General features: G+C 35.2%; 1 pseudogene; it reads right to left on the bottom strand.

Moving 5' to 3' along the window:
• Window positions 1-2,386: 2,386 nt before the first annotated feature.
• LOC120192864 lies at window positions 2,387-24,310 on the bottom strand (annotated as a pseudogene).

Genomic DNA, 24,310 nt, shown 5'->3' on the forward strand with positions numbered 1-24,310 from the left:
ACTAAAAGGTAAAGATTACAAATTAAAGGGATAGCGGACGAGATTAATCTTTTTGTTAATTACGGACAGGTCCCTCCCCAAAACGGCGTCGTTTGGGGAGGGCTATTTAAGCCCATTCATAGCTGGCCCGAAGGGCCAGCAGCTCATTCCTTTCTTCTTCTTCTTCTCTCAAAAACGAGAGAAGAAGCTCTCTCTTCCTTCTCTCTTAATTCCCTCACCGGAGGGAATTCCGGCGCCGATAGCCACCGCCAACCTCACCGCCGGCCACCGCCTCCGGTGGCCGGAAAATAAAACTTTATACCATAATGTAGATCGGATCGTCCTAATGACGATTCCGGTATTTGTTTACCTTAAAAAGCTCTCAATCGGAGCAAATCTTTAAAAATACCTTCGGTTTTCGAAGGTTTGTTGTGGAGCGTGGAGGCGCGTGGTTACTCCGATGGTGGTGTGGCTTTCCTCGGTAAGTCTCTTCTTCCTTTTTCTCTCTTTTTTTCTTCTGGTTCTTTGCTGCTGAGATCGTTGGTACTAGTTTGTTTTTTTTTTCTTTTACTGTCTTTTTCTTCTCCGTTCTCTGTCTCTGTCTTTTTTTTTTTTTTCGCAGATGGGGTGGTGGCTTTTATAGCCACCACCGGTGTTCGTCTCAGACCGGTCCGAAGAGGGGGCCTCGGTGAGTCACCGGACTACCAGTGGTGACTCACCTCGTAGCCTTGCATGGACGGCTGGCGTTGATCTTCTGGAGTCTTCTTTCTGGACGTGGCAGCGGCGGAGGCGGCGAGAAAACTGTCGGCAGCCGCGTAGAAGCTGGGGCGGCGCCGCGTGGCCCTAGGGTATCAAACCCTAGGGTTTCCCTCTGGCACCATCTGGACCGTTGGATCTTGTCAGATCCAACGGCTGTGAGCTGAGGCGGCTGATCAAATTAGGGTTAGGAAACCCTAACTGGAAACCCCAAGTATTTAGGGTTTCTGGTTGGATTTGGACCGGTTCTGGTTGGTTTGTAACTGGGCCGGTCCAGTTGTAATTGGTCTGTAATTTATTATTTATTTAATATATATTTAATAATAATAATGATAATAATAATAATAATAATAATAATAATAATAATACTAATAATAATAATAATAATAATAATAATATGGATAAAAAAAAATTAGTATCTTCACTATGTTTATATCTTTATATTTACAGTCCTTTATTAAAGGAACGGGATTTTATGTTGCATGTCATTGTTGCAGAAACTGTGACCAGATAGCTTGGAGGAGAAGAAGGCGTTATAAAGTTGAAAACGATCTTAAGAGATATTTGTATGGACAAACAAAATTAAGTTTCTAATCTCGAATGCTTAAATATAATTGAAAGGGTTAGGCAGATAATGGGGTTGGCCTTCTTTTGACAAAGAATGATAGAGAGAGATATGGAGCCTAGCTTTTCCCTTTTGCCCACAGTGTTTCCTTCTTGTTTTAATCATAGGATTCCCATTTCGAATTTGGCATTTGTGGCATCCTACATGTTTTTGTATTTTTCTTACATCTTTAATCCCTTCAAAGCTACAAACTAAAACACCAACAAAATCTGACCACTTTGTCGTGGATTTCCGATGATAAGGTTCTATTCGGCTTTAACAAGTTTATGATTGGTGGCCTATCTTTTTTAGTTGAACCACAAACAAACATAGAGAACCAAATACATTTGAATCAAACTCCAATAATTCAAATCGATTTTTAACAATATTAAAAATATATCTTCCATTAATCAGAAATATAATATTTACTTTATATAATGTTATAAAAAGGGTAACTAAAAATCAAATAAAAATAAAATTTGCAAATTTCTTATGAGTTGAAAACTGAAAAAAAAATATTTAACTAAAACTAAACAGAATCATATAGTATCCGGCTGGATCCTTCCTACTGAAACCTAGTATAAAATAATTAGAAAAAAGCATCATTTAGTTGCACACAAAAGATTGTTTCGAGTAAAGTAATTCAGAACTCCTCTAAAGAAACAAAGCTAAACTACGAAATAAAAGATATATGGGAGGAAACCAAAGCCCAAAGAGATCAAACCTGGAAAACAAAAGGAATAGATGTCTCCTTTTTTTATTACAAAGTTTAACCTGGCATCTAAAACATAAGTACTTCCAACAAAGGATGGTTTGGATTTCCCTACATTGAAAATATCTTCACATCTGTTTCTTCTATATATTAACACCAGGGAGAAAAGCCCTAAAACAGATTAAAACAATACAATGCAAAACTCATATCTGTCTTCTTAAGCAAATATATTGTTAACTGAAACAAAAAGAAACCTTTAGACTACAAACAAATGGGGTTGGATGCTTACTTACGGAAAGCATAACTATTATACACAGGAATATCGGTACAGATTTTATATACACTTACCAGCCATAGATAGGATTTTCCACCTGTGGAGGTAAGAGATGAAGGTCTTTACAATGTTGCTTGTCATAATCCCGTGTACCAGGTATTGCCCCAGTACAAAGTCTAAGAGCCTCGTTCCCCGTGAGACAATAGTGGGCGAATGATAAACCCCCGCCAACCATCTCTGAAAGGTTTGGCATTGAAAGCGATTTCACAATTAGTTTTCCATTTGGCCCCGCTTTTGCAGGATTGTACTTGTTATTTAAAACTCGGTCAAGCTCCGAGTATTCTACAAATCTTTGGGTGGCTGCTTCCCATGACAGGTTGTATATTTGCTCAGGAACTAGGGGTTGAGGTTCTTTTTCCAGTGCTTCCTTTACTTTAGCAACAAAATCTTCAGAATTCTTGTAAGTCAGACAGTTGGGGAATGACCTAAAGAACTCATTCGAGGGATGGTCTGCACATACTACAAATTTTCCCATTGCAAGTGCCTCTGCAGTAGCTGTGCAAAGCACATCACTTACACTGGGATTTATGAAGACTTTCTACCTGCATGCAAAGAAAAGGATCTTAGAAACTTATAAATGGAGTAACTAATAGAATGATTATTTTCGCAGAAGATTCGCTCTTAATATATTTTCTGAAAATCAACCTCATCTTAGCAAATGATTGGATGGCTTACCCATGAAGAGAATCATCGGCATGGTCCCTTCCTTTAAGAAAATTAAGGTTCAAATTCAACCTCTTAGCAGTGCTCTGAACTTCATGTGCATCCTCACCATTTCCATACACATCCAACTTGAAATCATCAAGATCATTCTTGTGCTTTGCCAGCAAATCTATCAACTCTCTGTACCCTTTAGCCCAGACCATCTTGCCTAAGAAGTATGCTCCTTTAGAAAAGGCTTGTTGTCCAAGTTCCCTTTCTTCAGCAACTTTCTCCCCAATTTTCAAAAACTTTGGATTTACTCCATGAACGTTGCAAATCACAGACTTCGGTAGATCCTGAGTTGCAGCAGAAAGACGAAGAACCTGAAGGGTGGAAAACAAACAACTTAGTTTATACAATACAAAGAATTGACTCTTCAAGCTTACCAGTAAGACTTTTAAATGAGTGGTTTTATAAGCAGGAGACTGAACCTATGATACAAGTATTGAAAGAAAAACGATAGTCAGAGATGCCAGATAAGCATAAACAGAATAGACACACCTTGTGGCAATATGCTCTAGTGACCCAATTGTTGATGTGTTTCACAAGAAAGGCTTGTAGAGCACCATTCTTCTCCCTATTAATATATTCCAAGTAATTTGTGTGGACGATACCAACAACATGGTTGAATTTGTCAGTCCAGCGTTTACCATGATGGTACCAGTTCAGATGTTCAGGTTCTTCCAAAATACAAATGTCAGCATCTTTTGATGGGATAAACTGTGAAGTGTCTCCAGCAGGTATTATGCTTCGCCTTTCTTTCGAAAACTAGAAAACAGTTGACAAAATATTGACAAATATCATATATGTTAAATGATTGAGAAGACAGAAGATAATGTAATATATTAAACATCAACTTTCCTGGATAAAAGGAAATTTTAAAATCAGCCTTAAATCCAGTCCTTTCTTCAAGCCAGTTACGTATATAATTCTCCTGTTCCTCTGGTGAACTGAAGGTGAGACGGTTGGGATAAACAAGTTCTTGATCAGATCTGCAAAGCCAGGGAACCAGTAGAGTAACTTTTTGTTTTGCCGATTTGGCCAAGTATGCTGCCCGAAAAAGTGGATTTACTGCAGTTCCTGTCATCCATGGAAGGCTGGCAGTTGTAACAATGGCAACATGCCTTTTCTCATCTGAGACATCATGCTTTGTGAAGTCTGTCCAAAAGCCACCTTCATAACAATGCCCTGTACTTTGAAGAACACTGGCAATCCTTAAATCCAGTTCATCGTTTATCTTATCACTGTCAACACTGAGGGGCTCTCCAGCAAGGGAATGCAAAACAAATTGGTTCTTCCGTTTGCTACACAAGCTCTCAACTATCTTGTCACATATATCTGAGAAATCACATTTAAGGAAGTTGTAAAAATCACTTGCAGTTGGACTCCAAACCCTTATACATTTTGTAGATATATTATATAAGCAATAAAAGGGGGAAATGCAGAATATATAGTGCCTCATACTTTCATGGAGAACCGAGTTTTTTTCTAACAGATGTAAAATGGCAAGCTAATGGCATCAGTTCTGACTGCATAACTGAGTAAATGATACCATACTAAAGAAGTGAAGAGGAAGGGGAAAATTAGGAACTGTTAATTTCTTGAAATACTTGAAAGGTGGCATAGCCATAGTGAAAAAGAAATTGATTAAAAATCTTCATTTCGGTCACATAGAAGGATGTTTAAAAGTTAAAACCAGCATCAAGCAGCCTACTACTTCCTCAACAATCAACTGCCTATTAAAGGTGACCAGAGGACTCTTAATTATTCAGCTTAACTACTCCAGAAACAAAAACAACACAATGTATTGTTTCGAGCACTGAAGGTTCATAACTATTCCAGAACAATGGTCATTCAAGGTGGCGGCTCCAATTTTATCCATGATAATACAACTGCATAAGTTGGTGAGATGAAACTTTTATTGAATATTTTACAGATCCTAGTAGACAGGAAGGACATCAACTGAAATATAATCTGCCATGGCCCTACAAAAGTAATTATAATGGGAAGCAGAAACTAGTGAATATGGTCCTTCAAATGTAAAGAAGATACCAAGAATAGACCAAACCTAAAAGTGATTAGTTCAAATACAAAATTTCAATCTCAATATCCCAGTACATTTTAGAAGTCAAAATGAGAGAGTTACAGCTACTTACCCCTTCTGACGCCAAGCTGATCCAAGAAAGGTTCAGATTGCCTAAAAAGATAGGCTAGAAGCTCAGGTACATCCAGTGGGAGTACTTCCTATATCAAACAGGAATGAACTTCATTCAGTAATGCACAATATTTATTTATAAAGCATCTTAAATCCAATCATGTTTGGATATGCATACAATATCCACTAAATGGCAGGACCATGCTCAACTTCATTATATCTAGCCTATCACATTGACACAGATATAAAGCAGATGGACAGAAGGTATAATGTTAAAAAAATCCATAGATGGGAAATATTTATATAAATTCAAATAATATAATGTTTGTTTTAAGAAAAGGCCAGAAAAGCCGTGTGATAAAAAGGTTGACCTTCGGTCAAAGTAAAAGACTCATCAATACTCAAATTTTCTTTTAGTTTGAAGCTTTTACAGGGACTCTATATGCATGTTTCTGGTGCTTGTCCAGCTAGATAAGCCCATACACAAATTTCCTGAGGTCGAGAGGCATTAAATCCCCTAGCAAGGTGCAGTGAACCTTAATCAACCCCAATAATTGGCTGGCAAAGGATGGAAAGTAGAAAGAACCTTAAAACATAGAGGAATGCCCAAGATGCTATTCAGAGGATGAGGTGGAAAATTTAATTCATGCCACCTACAGTTGAATATATTTGGTTTTACTCGAATGTGGGTGTTCCTAGGAATATAAATATAAGAACAACAGATTGTACTAATTCAAACCAAATAACCAGGTATCCAAATACATAGAAGCATGTCAGTTGCAAAATAGACCCTAGTCTCGTGTGGAAGCACATCTAGTTATCTATTGTCTATCATCACAAAGGGGTATTAACACTTAGATTCTTTAATATAAAACTATTTTAGTTATAAGAGTCATTATTACGCGGTTGGTGAATCTGTGAGCCATCAATTAGGATATACCATATGATTCACCCATTACAAAGAAAAACAGAACTTTCACGAGCATTAAAAATAAATAGAAAAATTATTTGCATGGAACATATAAATGGCATGACTGCATCAAAGAATTGGAAATCTGAATAACACAAAAGAATGGAACAGTCCATAGTTTGAGAAGGGAACCTTTGACTCTTGAGGCTCCTTGTATATTGCTTTCTGCAAAATAAATAAATTGATCAAATAATTGCATACTTAGAAAGATTATTAATTTGCAGTAATCAAGATAATAAAATTACAAAAGAAAATCTGGAGTTTACAAACAATACCTTAAATGGCCAACATTCAACTCAATACCATCCATCCAGAGCTGGATGTGTGTTTAGCAACAGGTTATAACAAAGCTCCTTCTTTTACGGAGTATTGCGGAGTAAGAAAGTTTAAAATGCTTACACTTCAACTTATATCAACATTTCCATCACTGGAAATTCATGTTAGACAAAAGAAAAAAATTTACAATAATGTATGTGTCGTAACCGGTTTTTGCCCGGGCACGAATTATTTTCTTGACGGGAAAGGTGATGTGAATAAATGGTTTTTTTAAATGTTTTGGGAGTCGCCATGGGCCTTTTGGGTCAGGTAGGTCGAATACCTAAAATCATCCTTTAAAAGAGTTTTTAAGAAAACATCGATTAAAAGATAAACTGATTTGCGTTTTAACAAAAAATTCATTCTTTTTAATAATAAAAAGGGATTCGTGGTCGGTTACGTTTAAGGAAGGATTAACACCCCTACAACACTCAAAATTGGTACTTTTTAATTATACATTGTCTCTATTATTAGAAATTTAAGAATTCAAAGATATATTTATAATTTGGTTATTTTAAATTTATAATTTTAAGAAAATATTTTTAATAAGATATTTATTTATTTAGAAATATCAGAAAAGGGCTTCTAGGTGCTTTAAGATAGCTCATTTCTTAATATTAAAAGATAAATAAATATTAATAAAACATTTCTACTAATATATAATTGATAAAAGTAAAATATTTATTTAAAAATATCAGAAAATTGACATCCAGTTGCTTTAAGACTGTCCTTTCTTAATATTTAAATATTAAAAATAATAATTTTCTCTAATAAAACAATATGTGTTTTCTGGTTTTTATAAGTAAGATATTTATTTAAAATATCATAATAGGACATCTAGTTGCTTTAAGATTGTCCTTTTATTTGATATTAAAAATAATAAACATTATTATTTAAACATTATTTAAACAAATATATATATATATATATATATATATATATATATATATATATATATGTGTGTGTGTGTGTGTGTGTGTGAGACTGATATAATAAAATAATAATTTAAGTTGTAATTTAAACATATTAAAAGGATAATAATACAAATCAAATTAAAATACAATTAAATATAATATTAAATCAAACAATGACCAAAATAAAGAAAACTAAAATTATGTGATTAAAATATAAAGATTAAAAAATTCTAATTCGAATTATTTAAAAGACAGTCATTAAAATGGTAATTTAACCTTGATTCATAATTCAAAATTAAAATAATAATTACTAAACTATGAGGGACTAAATTTGATATTTACCCTAAATATATATATGCTGATAAGGACTAAATTAAAATAAAATAAAATTAGAAGACTAAACTAACATAATCAGAAATCAATTTCATTGACTAAATTGTAATGATTATAAACTTGGAGCATTGCGGACAGGGTTTACCCTCTTCCCAAAACGCACCGTTTCATCATGAAACGACGTCGTTTTATATCGGGTACAAATACCCTAAACGGCTGGCCCTTCGGGCCAGCATCCTCATTTCTTCTCTTATTCTTCTCTCTCTAGCTGAGAGAAAAAATATTTTCTCTACCTTCTCTCTAAACCCCTCCACCGGAGGGAGTCCAATTCCGGCCGGCAGCCGTACTCCGGCGCCGACACCACCGCCGACCACCGTACATGGTGGTCGAAATTCTGGAAAAATGGCCTAAATCGAAGCTATATTTCCCCAAAGCCCAAATCTAACCTTTTTTTCGTCTAAAACTCTTCTACTAAACGTAAATCTAAAAAAACCGAAGGGTTCTACCTTCATTTAAACGACGGTTCAACGACGTTTGGCTTCCGTTTGCAGAATAGGCTTCAAAGGTAAGTCTCTTTCTTCTCTTTTCCTCCGTTATTTCCGAATGATCGCTTGTTGGTGTTGATGTCCCTTTGCTCTTGGGTTCTTCGTTTCTGTTTTTCTTCCCCCCACCCCCCATTCTTTTCGTTTTACAGGATTCGGTGGCTTTTATAGCCACCACGGAGCCATGCTCGGACCGGTCCAGAGGGGGAAGTTCGGTGAGTCACCGAGCTATGTGGTGACTCACCCCATAGCCGCGACGTGTGGGGGGCAGCTGGATCTTCTGGAGCGTTCTGTTGAAGCGGTGGCAGCAACTTCCTGAGGCGGCGGGGTGGCAGCAGTAAGGGAAGCAACGACGTGGCCCTAGGGTGATGATACCCTAGGGTTTCCTCTGGAACATCTGGGGACCGTTGGATCAAGGCCAGATCCAACGGTTGAGAAGAAAGGCGGCCGAGCGATGATGATAAAACCCTAAGAGGGTTTAGGGTTTGTTATTAGGTTTGGGCCAGTATGTTTGGGACAGTTCAAGTTGGATCACTGGGATTTGTATCTGTAATAAAATAATAATAATAATATTTTAATAATAATAATAAAAATAATAATAGTAATAATAATAATAAATATAATAATAATAAAAAACCAAATGTAAAAAACTAATGTCTTCAGCTACCCCTCTTTGCTTATTCTTGTGTTAACAAGAATAGAGCAAAGACGAAAAGACAATATTTTTTTTCATTTGACTTCATTTGATTATGATGGCAATGTTGAATAAGTTCTTCTTCTTTGGGATTTGTTCTTCTCATTATGAACTTTTCCACTGGGGATGACAATTTATCTCCTTTTGTGATGTAATCTAGCAAAAAGTTGAACAAATTCTCCTCCTTATGAACTTCTTCTTCTTCAGATGAGTTCTTCTCATTGTGAACTCCTTCTGGAAATGTTGATGATGATATATCTCCTTCTGTGATAGAGTTATGCAAAAGATTGAACAAGCTCTTTTCATTATGAACTTCTTCTTCTTCTTCAGATAAGTTCTTCTCATTATGAACTTTCTCTGGAAAAGTTGATCAATCGAATGATGAATTCAAACAAAAAGTTGAACAAATTCTTCTCATTATGAATTTCTTCTTATTTCTTCAGACGAGTTCTTCTCATTATGAACTCTACCTGGCAATGTTGATCCATCAAATGATGTATTTAAACAAAAGGTTGAACAAGCTCTTCTCATTATGAACTTCTTCTTCCTTCTTCAGATAAGTTCTTCACATTATGAACTTTCTCTGGTAATGCTGATCCATCGAGTGATGAATTCGAGCAAAAGGTTGAACAAGTTCTTCTCATTATGAACTTCTTCTTTTTCTTCAGATAAGTTCTTCTCATTATGAACTTTCTCTGGAAAAGTTGATCCATCGAATAATGAATTCAAACAAAAAGTTGAACAAATTCTTCTCATTATGAATTTCTTCTTCTTTCTTCAGACGAGTTCTTCTCATTATGAACTCTACCTGGCAATGTTGATCCATCAAATGATGAATTTAAACAAAAGGTTGAACAAGCTCTTCTCATTATGAACTTCTTTTTCCTTCTTCAGATAAGTTTTTCTCATTATGAACTTCTCTGGTAATGCTGATCCATCGAGTGATGAATTTGAGCAAAAGGTTAAACAAACTCTTCTCATTGTGAACTTCTTCTTCCTTCTTCAGATAAGTTATTCTCATTATGAACTTTCTCTGGAAAAGTTGATCCATCAAGTGATGAATTTAAACAAAAGGTTGAACAAATTCTTCTTATTATGAATTTCTTCTTTCTTCTTCAGATGAGTTCTTCTCATTATGAATTCTTCTGGAAATGCTGATGACCCGAAGGTTTTGAAAACATCAAAAAGCTCCCAAAGGCTTTTTGGAAACATCAAACACTGTAGGACTTACAGATGACCCTAAAGCTTTGAAAACATCAAAAAGCTCCCGAAGGCTTTTTGGAAACATCATGCACTGTAGGACTTACAGATGACCCTAAGGCTTTGAAAACATCAAAAAGCTCCCGAAGGCTTTTTGGAAACATCATGCACTGTAGGACTTACAGATGTGGGAAATAGTTTACTAAGTAAAAAACTAAGGAAATTGTTTTCTTACTTTTCAACAATTTTATTTCTAGAAAAGATTGAAAGAGAAACTATGGAAATCGTTTTCTCGTTATTTTTCAAAATAACATGTTGATTGGGTAGCATGCCCCAATCTTAAGATAAGGCTGTTTTTGTGGATTACGTCCATCTATTCTTCAGATGTTGGTGTGATTTCTGTATTTGAGGTTTTGAATTCTACCTTCTTCTTGTAAAGTATTGTTCATCATGAATCTTCTTTTTCATATGAAGATCTGTAAAACCTTATGTTTGAATGCAATCATATGTATCAATGTAATGCATTGTCTATTGTGTAAATGATATTCTTATGAATGCATGAATGTTGATGCAATCTTCATTTGACTTCAAAGTGGTGAACTTGGTCTTCCTTCACTTCATCATTTATTGCCAGGGTTACCTCTGGATATCAGTGTAGACACTTATACTATCAAGCTTGCATTTATGCAGAATCATCTGATCAACTTGTATCTTTGTGTCTTCTTTGCTTCATTTAAGTCTCATAAGAATTGTTTCATTTGTGGAACTCTTGCCGTAGTCAGAACTATGACTTTGATGCCCCATTTTGTCTTTGGTAACACCGGCTTTCTTTGTCTGGACTTGTGTAGAAATCCAATAAAGCTTTCATCTTTGAAAAGAGAATCTATCATCTTTAAAAAGAGAATCTATCATCTTTGAAAAGAGAATCTATCATCTTTGAAGAGTGTAGATGTAGATATGCCTGACTCAGCCGGGATTAATTAGGAGAGTAGAGTCTGTTCTAATTTAACTCTTGAAACACATCACAAGGAAGATTTATTCCAATTCCTTTCATGTCTCCACATATAATCAGATCTCGAATAAGGCAACTTGGACCATATCATGTCAAGATTCTTAACAACAACCTATCGTTCAACCTTAGTTGGCGCCACTAGTTTCTTGTTTAAAATTTCAGTTCTCCTTCTGTGGAAAGAAATCTTCATCATATCTCATTTCTAATCTTGGGGTTGAAGAAGACAAAATTTATCTTGGATCAATAAAGGAAAACCATATGATAACAACATTGGTTTAGTATCGGAATAACTGGTTCGTAAAACATTTGACAACACATTCATCATTTCCTGTGGTTTCTACTCAGATGTAAAACATTTGACAACACATTCATCCTTTCCTGTGGTTTCTGCTCGAATTACTGGTCAATGAAGCTCTTTGCATGGTGTTCAAAGTTTTTGTATGAAGTCACAAAACTACTTGAGAACAAAACTCAATGGGAATACAAGTGAAATACTGGTATGACCAAAAAATTTGTCAAATTCACAAAATGTGCTGGTATCGAATTGAATAGGAGACACTAATTGATCTCGATATCATCTCGGGCAAGGGCAAGTGTAATACTAATCACGTTTTCTTCTATAATGAGAATTGTAGAGAGTAGAAACACTTTAGCTATAGGATCCATGTACAGAAAGATATCCGTGGAATTCTTGATGTTGGGGATGAAACGTACATGATAAAACCCAAAATAGATAAAAATTTAGTTCAGTCTAGCTGGCAATGATAACCCCAGTAACATCGGGAAAGAGCAATATACATGAGCTTCTCTCTTCAATGTCATCAAGTTAAACACAATTGATGTGAAAAACAGCTTCGTAACCTTAACAGTATGGTTGAAACTAACTGACAGAAATCTCAAAGAAATATTTTCAATTATCACCGACACACAAAAGGCCAAATTCAGAGTTCAAGATCTCGAGGAACTGATCCTTGGATCGAATGGTCTACAAGGGGACCATCTTTATTCATGCAACCATGATGTAGCTTAACAAAGAACACACTGTCATGTGACACATGGTTTAAGAAGATTGGGTATTTTAAACCATACTTGTTGAATAAATATTTGTTTAACAACAGGACCCTAATACAACTGCCTGATGAACGAAGCAATTATGTGTAGTCAGATTGACTGTTATTGTTTCACCATTTTCATTCTTCATATTTTTTTGTCTCATTGGAAATATCTGCTCAAGTCAATGATTTTTAACACATGATGATGTGGGCCTTCAGCATGCCCCAGCATTTGCTAATACAAATATTCAAAAATGCATCAACAATCCTAATTCTGATTGAAATGGGCTTTCAGCCTGCCCTATCATTTGCTTCTTGCTGTCTGAGCCTTCAAAATGCCCCAACATTTGCTAATACAGATGTTAAAAGTGTGTTCACATTATTTCTTGTTGAGATGAGCCTCCAAGAATGCCCCATTTTCATATTGTTGTGAGCCTTCAAAATGCCCCAATATTCTATTTCTGGTTGAAAATGGGCCCTCAAGATGTCCCTCTAGATCTGTCTGAATTGGGCTTTCGAGATGCCTCAATATTCTGCTTCTGATTCACTCTCAATGTATGTTTGACTGGAATATCATGATCCTCATGAGGTCCAATTTTGACAATGCATTGTTATGGGTACTTGTGGCTTTATTCGTGCCCCAAATCTGTTTATCTTGAATACTCTCATTCTGGTGTCACTTAACAGTAGTGTTGTCAAGTAACTGGAGGAATTCTCTTCATGTTGTCACAAACTTAAGAAGTACTCAATCATTCTGACAGAAACGTTGAGATTTGTGTCTTCTGAATGAGGTGACTGTTTTCTAGATCTGGAGGGATTTAGTCAGACAGAGCGGTATAAATCGCTTGGTAATCCATTCTAGGCTTGCACAGTGGCTTATCATCTTTCAGTGAAGGCTATCTCTAAAATATACTTTTCTGTGGGAGAGAAACCAATTTACGCGAACAGTAATCTGATGCAATGGCAAGACTACATATACAATGGTACATGCTCATCAAAAATCTGCACCCATGCAACATGTTGATTCTGATAACAACTCATCTGATTATGAAGCTATCTTTCAGGATGATTTCATAGATATTGATAGTTCTTCTGATATCGAGGAAATCATGAATTTTGATTCTGATGAGGAGAATAAATTGTTATACTTGATAAAAATGGGATACTCAAAGGCTAAGGCTTCAATAACCATGGAGATATGTGGTCTGAATTCATCAATTGCAGAGTTGACAGATTTTATATGTGCTGCTCAAATATCAAAGGCTGCTGACGCACTTCTTTTGAAACAGATCAGATAACTTAAAGAACATTTCCACTAGATGCTATTGGGCCTCCTTATTTCTACTACGAGAACCTGACACTTGCTCCAGTTGGTGCTTGGACTGAAATGTCACAGTACTGATGTAGAGCCAGAATTTGTAGATTCGAAGGATTTTCATGTTGTTGCACGGAAAAGGGCTATATTCATAATTTGCCAATTGAGAACAGATTTCCTCTTATTCTACTTTCTCATTGAACTATACATGATGTTTTTCCATTGACAACAAACTGGTGACCTTCCTGGGATAAAGTTGAACTATTTACAAACATGTACAGGAAGTGCCAAATTGACATAAAGGATCCGTAAGGCTCTTGAAGCTTATGACGATGAGTCACTTTCGAGTGTCCAGAAGTATGTTCTTGATGAGTGCTGAAAATGGAATCTGGTATGGGTTGGAAGGAATAAAATTGTTCCACTTGAACCTGATGAGGTGGAAATGCTTCTAGGTTTCCCTAAAAACCATACATGAGGAGCTGCTAGAGACAAGTTCCCCAGTGATATCAATGTCCTGTCTCTTTTCTCTAGAATCAGTGATGCAGAGGTTATCTTCTACTGTCTTGGCATACTTTTGAAAACAAATGTGTAAGAACTGAATTATGATCGGTTGGAGCAATTGATGAGTAGATTTGGAAATTTCGACCTTGTTGCCGGTAGCATCCAGTGTAACAACCTTACTGGAAGAAATAAACATCATTGTGATGGGCTTGAAGATTTTTGTTGGTGCATTTACTTGCAATGACTGCTACAACGACTGTCTCTTTTGTTACTCCAAGATATATCATACTCTTACTGAACCATGGAAAAGTTTAACTGACGGTAAAACTGATTATCTTCAACTTTTGGAATCCTGTAACCAATGTTACCCTATATAAAAGGCTTATAAGGGTAGATTCTGTTCCAATGTCTTATTATGTGCCATAAGTCCTCAAATTCAAATTCAGTAATCTTCTGAAGGACATAATGGATATCATCTTGACAAAGAAAATGATCGGCATAGAAGAAGTAGCAATAATGTATCAAGAATTGAGCCAACATCACGGTATAACCAGAGTGCAGGTAATGACTTGTTCATGGCTCTTTGATGTAATCTTCTAGAGAACATGAATTGATGATTGGGGAAAATAATATGTCTGGTGATGCTTATCGCCCTCAGCATGAGATAAACGATAATCTTTCTTGATGAGCTGCTAATAATGTCATAGGAGAGTGTCACAAGTTCAAATCTCCATACTTTTTGGCTTCTTGGACCACTTGCCTTCAAAAATGTGAAGTGCTTCATTATTCTGGCCCCATTCATTCTTTTTCTACAACAGAGGTAGAATAAGCAACAATTGCTTCAAGGACCTTCCTCATTTGAGACTATCCTGTTTGAAAATGTTTTTTTCTCATTTCCTTAATGAAGAATGAAAGAATTTTGTAAAGTATTACCCCTTTCAGGTTCACAATATAATCAAATCATAAACAATGAGTTTAATGAATATCAAATAAATCAACTACACTTTTAAATCATTCAAAAATCATAGTCCTATGGCAAGTGTCAAAATTATTGATTGATTTGAGGTGTAGGTTGATTTTGGTAAAGTAGGTCTCTCAGGTTAGTCCAGCATATATGTCTCTTTGGGTTAACTTGAAGAAATGATTGTTATGCTCATCTTGTAGAGATACTTCTCGTTGTTATGCTCATCTGGTAGAGATACTTCTTGTGTCTGACTCTCAGGAACATCTTTGGGATGTGTGGTGCTTCATTAAGAGGTTAAGATCGTCTCTTATGTCGTTGTTGCACCATTCAATATTCAAGCCGCCTTTTCAGGTTTTCAACTCGAATCCTCTTTTGGTTCTAAGATGTTATTTAAAAATTTACATTTTGAACCCCCCTTTTATCATTTTTCATATCATGCATTAAAGATTTTAAAAACCAATTTTTGCAAATAAAAATCAATCTTGAGAGGCGGAATGAATTCTAAAGATATTCTCTTTTACTTAGAAATCCATGTATGATTAAAATGGACTTTTCAGGTACGTAACGTAGGCCATGGCTTATGGTTACGAAAGAAAGGATAAAAAGGCCCAAATAAGTGTTTAAGGGTAATCAAACCAAGGATCAATTCATTCTGATGCCATCAATCTTGCCTTGCTTAACTTGGATCTGCTTTGTTGGGGATTTTTCCATCATCTGGATCCCTCTAGACTACCAAATTTTGGATTCATTTCCATTTTCTCATATCTTCAGCATTTTTTGCTCTTCTTGTTTGTACTTGATCAACCTTGTAACTTGAGGCTCAATAAGTCACCCATCTTGATTCAATTTTTTTCTTTTTTTCCTTTTTGTTTTTTTTATTTCTTTCCTTTTTTTCTTTTTTTTCCTCTTTTTTCTTTTTTCCTTTCTTTGTTGGATTTTTCTTTTTTCTTTCTTTGCTGGATGAGTATAATACTTCAATTGCTTTGAGCACCTCCTTTTCCTTTTGCATTTTGGAGATTTTCCATTATTCTTGATTGGATTGATCTTCAAGCACTCTGTATTTGACATACCTTGTAGTTCAAAAACTTTTTTGACTTCATGGAAACTTGTCTTCGTAATAAAACTGTATTGACAATCTTTATTCTTGTGAGCCAATATCCTTTACCTTGCCCCCCCAATGTAGAGGGTGATCATTGGTTAGGGTTGAATTAGAAGAAAAATTATTCAGGCTCAAATGGGGACAACAAAGGATATATATATATATATATATATATATATATATATAAAGGATAAATGAAACAATGTCGTTCATCATCTCATACACAGAAACCTTTGTAAAAAGAGGTATCCACAGGGGGATGAATATTCAAGATTAACTTTATTTACATGAAAATGTAATTAATGCATGATATATTTATTTCAATCAATCACTTTTTCCTTCTTCTTTGAGTATGTCCCAATCACTTGAAATTATCTTCGATAAGTTGGTCCATGATGCCTCATCTCATCTCTTCTTACAGGAAAATTCACGGATAACTGAAAGTTTGGTTCTTTTGAGGTCTTTGGGTTTATGATGGTTTTGTGTTTGGAAGGACAAATGTGTGACTTTTAAAGTCATGTATATGGTGGAAGGGGTAATATCATAAACCAACCAACTCTATTCGAGAAGGTAAACATCTAGAGTTGGTGTCTCAAAAACAGGTAGAGACATTTCTTCAGAATCTCAGATAAATGTACGGTCAAAATTTGGTATTAGTAAGGATCAAGTAATTGGCATTGAATGGAAGGTATAATTTTATCACTTGCCAAAGATATATAATTCTTGAAAAATTAAAAGAATATTTAATCTACTTGATACTCAATAATCTCAAGATTAAAAATTGATTCCTTGCTCATAACCATAAAAGCAACACAAGTTTATTTATTGCACACAAGGCGGAGAAAAGAACAAAAAACATGTTCAAACAAGATGCTGAAAATAGAAAGATACTACAGTGGTAGATATCACTTCCACTTGTTTATTTATTATGCATCATCACTCATCTAATGTTGAGTGTGTAACAGGATCAGAGTCTTTGTCCTCACTTGCCCCCATTTCTTGATCATTTCTCTTATCTGGGCTCGTTTGGATGATTCCTTAGATGTACCAATCTCTATTTCTTCCTTAGCAGCTTTGTGGTCTGATCTTATCTCCTTGTTTAGCGGTTGGAATTTGGGCTCAAAATAATCTTTATTAGTGACAATAGCTTTTTCCCGGTTCTGAACACATATTGCAACTGTGATTGGCATAGTATTTGTCCTGTTCTCTAAACTGCCCAAAGTTTCATTTATCTTCAGGAAGTCTGATATGGGTGTTTGAGATGTTTTCATGGTTGCATTTTCCCAGTTTATTTTTAGGCCTACAGGCCAATCTCTGATTACATCCATGGGAACCTTTTTGCTTTGATTTCCTTTCCCATTTTTTTGTGTCTGATATTCTTCACAGGATTTGATCACATTAGTCTCAGTCGAGGAATTAATTTCTGAGTGTTGAACTTTAACCCCTTCTTTTACCTTACATTTTTGAATTGCTTGCTCCAAAGGATCTTGGAAATTTCCCTCAAGGTTATCAGGAACCTTAGTTGAACAACTTGGAATTCCATTCTGATTTATCCAAGGAACATCCTTATAGGTCCAATTCTCATTTGGAGGCCATTGTGACTGAACAAGTCGTGGAGTAGTTAAGCTGGCTGAAAGCATTTTTGAATATGATTTTTCACCTGAAAAGTGGAAAGGAGGAAATTGAAAACTTTGCACATTCTTTTTCTTCTTGACTAGCCTTTGACCCTTTTCTATGTCCTTTTTCTTTGGGTAAAACTTATCTCTCACAAGTGAACTTTTTCCATTCATTGATTCTTCATTCACTATTAATTCATCCATACCCTTCGGGACCAAATCTTGAAGCTGTCCTGAATTACCATACTTACTAATAGGTTCATAATCATCAGACAATATCACGTCGAACTCATCATTATCATTCAGATCCTCATTCATAGCCTTCACTGCGGAATCCTCTAAGGGTTTCTCTCCATGTATCACAACATTCATAAGGTTCATCATCTTGGTCATTTGCTCTTTTGAATCATCCTGAAACTATTTTGCATGATCAGTCATTTCTTGTTGAGTCTTGATAAGTTGCTCTTGCAATTTCTCAATTCTACCAACCCTTGCTAAAATCTCATTCATGGCTATTATCCTTCTTTAGGAAGACCAAGTTAACTCCACTTTGATTCTGTCATGGAATTCTCCACGAATTATTCCACGTTGTCATGATTAAATGCATGTAAAATAGTTTGAAATAAAATGTAATTATGGAAATATGCAAATGTAAATACAAACGTAAAAAATGCAAATGTAAATGCAAATATATGAATGTAACAATAAAAATGCAAATTGTATAGTACAAAAGCAAATATAAGAGTATAAATGCACAATGAAAAATGCAAAGATGCAAAATGCAAATGCATGTATGAAAAGGTGTTTACTCAAGAGTGATCATCTTAGAACAGATTTCATTGAATACAAAAGTTTCGATACATCAAACAAAACTTTACATATATGGATATCTTTCACTTCTAACTTCTCCAAAGCCCAGTTAGCTTCCATTCATGCTCAAAAGTTGAATCTTCAGTCTGCTTCATCTCCTTGTAAAGTCAGCTAAATCTATCATTTAAGAACCATATTGCTTGTCTGGACTGCAACTTCTTCCATGCCATTCTCTTTCATCTTCTGTGTCATTTCTCGGAGTTGCTCATTTTCTTTTGTAAGAGATCCTTTATGTCCAAGAAGTTCTTGAACAAGATCTTCATATATGTTGCAGTTCTTTTTCAGCTTGGTGACCCCTGTGATCCACTCTTCTGGGGTGCTTCCTAGGCCAGCATTTTGAAAGGCTTGACTGATCTTCTGAAAATCTTCATGCATGGTTTCCACTTCTGTGCTTAATTTCTTGTTTTGGTCGTTCAAGTCCTTCAAATAACATGCTTGAGCTTCATAAAAACCTCCACTACTCTGAATGCCCTGACTGTTGTTCTTACCATAGACTGCTTTTGGTATCAATCTGGTAGGATCTTTGTGTAATACTTTTGGTATTAATATAACCGGTTCTCTATGTACAGAACTTCCCTCAATCCTCGTAGTTTCTTCAGGAAGTCTTTCTTTGGCCGCATCATATTTTGTTGATCATAAAACATTTTGTCCATTTACGATTTCTTTTCAATTTGATGAACAGTCTTTCAAGTCAACACCTTTTGATTATGCCATAATCATGTAATGCAGGCACAAAACAAAATAAATCAATACAAACAAGTTAAAACAAAACAAAATGTATGAAAAATAAAAATGAGAAAGAAAATAAATAAATTGGTAAGTGCCAATTAATGAAAAGAAAATATTCTACCTATCATGGTATATAATATCCTAACTTCATGCTTTATAGTTTCATGCTTTGTTTGGAAAATTAACCTAACAACATGATTACTAGTTCGCATGCATTTATTCAGAGAGAAAAATAATAAATTAAATAAATTAAAACTAGAGCTTATTTCTCCTTTGTGTACACCTATGGACATGGTTTTAGATCGAAAGAGTTTCTAGGTTTAATATATGCAGGGTTTCAGTTCTAGGAGTAAAGTTACTCGAACTGTCCTTGTTGATGCCCCCTTGGGCTATCAAACCCTAATTCCTAGTCCATTACAGACTTAAGCAGATTGAGTTCAATTCGAGGGGACACATTTATCTATGCCTGACACAAAGAATAAATTCTCACGAAGACATAGAGCATATGAACCCCGAAAGCTACTTGCTAGGTCTGACACGGAGAATAAATTCTCACGAAGACGTCGCTTTCACTCCCACTTAAAAAGGAACAAGCTGGATTAGAAAGCTTATGTTATGCAATGCAAGTGTTGTGTGTGAGGAGAAATGTTCAAACCTCTGACAAACAAATAAATAATGAAATTTAATATTTGAAAATAAAATAAAATATAATAAATATTATGAAAATAATAAGTAATAAAAATTTTGAAATAAAAGAATTAAATATTAAATAAATATGAAATTTTAATTTCTAATTGATAAAGACAATTTATAATTAATTTTAAAGTTTGACAGGGTCCCCAGTGGAGTCACCAAGCTGTCGTAACCAGTTTCGCTCGGGCACGAATTATTTTCTTGGCGGGAAAGGTGAAGTGAATAAATGGTTTTTTTAAATGTTTTGGGAGTCGCCATCGGCCTTTTGGGTCAGGTAGGTCGAATACCTAAAAATCATCATTTAAAATAGTTTTTAAGAAAACATCGATTAAAAGATAAAATGATGTGCGTTTTAACCAAAAATTCATTCTTTTAATAATAAAAAGGGATTCGTGGTCGGTTACGTTTAGGGAAGGATTAGCACCTCTACAACGCCCAAATTAGTACTTTTAATTATACATTGTCTCTATTATTAGAAATTTAAGAATTCAAAGATATATTTATAATTCGGTTATTTTAAATTTATAATTTTAAGAAAATATTTTTAATAAGATATTTATTTATTTAGAAATATCAGAAAAGAGCTTCTAGGTGCTTTAAGACAGCTCATTTCTTAATATTAAAAGATAAATAAATATTAATAAAATATTTCTACTAATATATATAATTGATAAAAGTAAAATATTTATTTAAAAATATCAGAAAATGGACATCCAGTTGCTTTAAGACTGTCCTTTCTTAATATTTAAATATTAAAAATAATAATTTTCTCTAATAAAACAATATGTGTTTTCTGGTTTTTATAAGTAAGATATTTATTTAAAATATCAGAATAGGACAACTAGTTGTTTTAAGACTGTCCTTTTATTTGATATTAAAAATAATTAAACATTATTATTTAAACATTATTTAAACAAATATATATATATATGACTGATATAATAAAATAATAATTTAAGTAGTGATTTAAACATATTAAAAGGATAATAATACAATCAAATTAAAATTAAATTAAATATAATATTAAATCAAACAATGATCAAAATAAAGAAAACTAAAATTATGTGATTAAAATATAAAGATTAAAAAATTCTAATTCGAATTATTTAAAAGACAGGCATTAAAATGGTAATTTAACCTTGATTCATAATTCGAAATTAAAATAATAATTACTAAACTATAAGGGACTAAATTTGATATTTACCCTAAATATATATATATGCTGATAAGGACTAAATTAAAATAAAATAAAATTAGAAGACTAAACTAAAATAATCAAAAATCAATTTCAGTGACTAAATTGTAATGATTACAAACTTGGAGCACTACGGACAGGGTTTACCCTCTTCCCAAAACGCACCGTTTCATCATGAAACGACGTCGTTTTATATCGGGTATAAATACCCTAAACGGTTGGCCCTTCGGGCCAGCATCCTCATTTCTTCTCTTCTTTTTCTCTCTCTAGCTGAGAGAAAAAATATTTCTCTACCTTCTCTCTAAACCCCTCCACCAGAGGGAGTCCAATTCCGGCCGGCAGCCGTACTCCGGCACCGACACCACCGCCGACCACCGTACATGGTGGTCGGAATTCTGGAAAAATGGCCTAAATCGAAGCTCTATTTCCCCAAAGCCCAAATCTAACCTTTTTTCGTCTAAAACTCTTCTACTAAACGTAAATCTAAAAAAAAAACGAAGGGTTCTACCTTCGATTAAACGACGGTTCAACGACGTTTGGCTTCCGTTTGCAGAATAGGCTTCAAAGGTAAGTCTCTTTATTCTCTTTTCCTCCGTTATTTCCGAATGATCGCTTGTTGGTGTTGCTGTCCCCTTTGCTCTTGGGTTCTTCGTTTCTGTTTTTCTTTCCCCCCCCATTCTTTTCGTTTTGCATGATCCGGTGGCTTTTATAGCCACCACGGAGCCATGCTCGGATCGGTCCAGAGGGGGAAGTTCGGTGAGTCACCGAGCTATGTGGTGACTCACCCCATAGCCGCGACGTGTGGGGGGCAGCTGGATCTTCTGGAGCGTTCTGTTGAAGCGGTGGCAACAACTTCCTGAGGCGGCAGGGTGGCAACAGTAAGGGAAGCAACGACGGGCCCTAGGGTGATGATACCCTAGGGTTTCCTCTGGCACATCTGGGGACCTTTGGATCAAGGCCAAATCCAACGGTTGAGAAAAAAGGCGGCCGAGAGATGATGCTGAAACCCTAAGAGGGTTTAGGGTTTATTATTAGGTTTGGGCCAGTCTATTTGGGCCAGTTCAATTTGGATCACTGGGATTTGTATCTGTAATAAAATAATAATAATATTTAATAATAATAATAATAATAATAGTAATAATAATAATAAATAATAAAAAAAACCAAATGTAAAAAACTAATGTCTTCAGTATGTGTTTCAAGGTAGTAAGAGTGTAAACTAACAATTGATCTACAGCTACACAATTACAAAAGATTCCAACATCCAATTTTAAAGCAACAATTTACTTATGTGCCTAACTTTGATTTTATCTTTATGATGAAAAATCTTAAGATTTCAAGTCCTTGTTACCCGTTTGTATAGTCATGAATCATGATGATATTTTGTTTTAATTAGCCTGACATAATTGATTGGTCAAAGGGAAAGCAGCAAACTACCAATTACAAATTTACAATATCTGAACTTTCCAAAATATTTTGACCATTTCTCTCCTCAGCAGCACCTAATCATAACAGTATAGGACTTCCTAACAAGGAAATTGGATTCAAACCCAATTTTACCAACCTTTTGAATATGAATGCATGCCCTTTGCAGTAGTTCCTGAATCCATATCCAAAGTAAATGAACCAATCGATTAACATGGCAGTGTTAAAGCAAACGTTTTATCTTCTTCCCATTAAAAAACAATAAGTGTGTCTACATATGCAATTGGGTTCGGCCTCCAAAAGTCATAACTACCATGTTTATTTTAGAGGTAAATTGGAGTTATAGAAGGCCCTAGGATCTAAAGACACACAGTTTTCATAATACTCTTTTAAATCATAAAAATACAATTCATTCTAGCCACCAACATGTTTATTCCGATTTAAAAATAACAACAGTGATCAGTTAGTAGCGCTGTTATGGTGAAGATAACAACACCAAGCATGTTAAGAAATAAAAGTTCCCACTTCACAGCCATGGAATGAGAAATGACAAACCCCTTCGTTAGTAAGAGAAATAGAGAATGATTATTCCAAGATCCTTTAAATTCTTTTTCTAAAGGTAAAAGTTCAAGTCTTGATAAGTTTGGTCTAATATAGAAATCTTAGCATCATAAACACTTCAATTTTCCAATTACTCTGGCCACTCTGCATTCGTCAAAATTCTACTTTTAAACTAAATCCGTAAAAAGAATTCTGGAAATAAAAACCCTGCACGAAGCATAATTCAACATAAAACAACTGAACTTGATTGTAGTTATACATCAGTGCGACTATAACCATCCATCAATTTTATACTCCTTCCATACCAAAACAATAGTCCCAAACTAATTAATAAATCAATATATTGAAAAGAGAAAAACATGCCCAAGAAATTGTTTGGGGGGGGGGGGGAGCAAAAGGGAGCTTACCAAACTGGACTTAACTTTCTCAACGAACTCACTATTCTTAAATCCACCAAAAATCTCCACCGAATAATTTTTCTTCTCAAACTCCCTTAACCTGGTCTTCAACGCCCGAATTGGCTCCCAATCCCCAAATTGCCCTTCCTCTGTAAACCTCAACCTCCTACCTTTCCTAAACTTATTAAATTCCATAATTCCGTACATGTCCTCCTCATCAGTCTCATCCAAGTCCGCCACGATAGCGCTCCTTATCCTTGATAAGTCTATCCCCAACTTCGCCCTCGGTGCCCATTTCTCCATCGCTTTCCGGCTAATCTCCGGTGCGGAATAAGCCCTCCGAAACTCCGATATCTTAGGCTGCAAATTCTTCATGAATTCGATTTCCGAGGATTGCCGGATCGCTGGTACGGAGAAAGTCGGAGCCGCGGATTGTATTAAGTTCTCGATTTCCCTGTCAAAACTGGCCGCGAGATTCTTGAATGAGTTAGCTCGGTCTTTCATGAGCTGCAAATCGGCGTCGGCGGAGTCACGGACCTCTCTCCACCCTTTTGAAATGAAGGAGAAAGCACTTGAATTCGACGTGGTGGTTTGAGAGCCCTTTTCCATGGCGCGAAAATTCAGCTAGGGTCTTCAATATTCCGTTAACAGAGAATTCTTGATTTCAATG

The sequence above is a fragment of the Hibiscus syriacus genome, unplaced genomic scaffold (assembly GCF_006381635.1).
Source record: "Hibiscus syriacus cultivar Baekdansim isolate YM2019G1 unplaced genomic scaffold, ASM638163v2 tig00116982_pilon, whole genome shotgun sequence".
NCBI lineage: Eukaryota > Viridiplantae > Streptophyta > Magnoliopsida > Malvales > Malvaceae > Hibiscus > Hibiscus syriacus.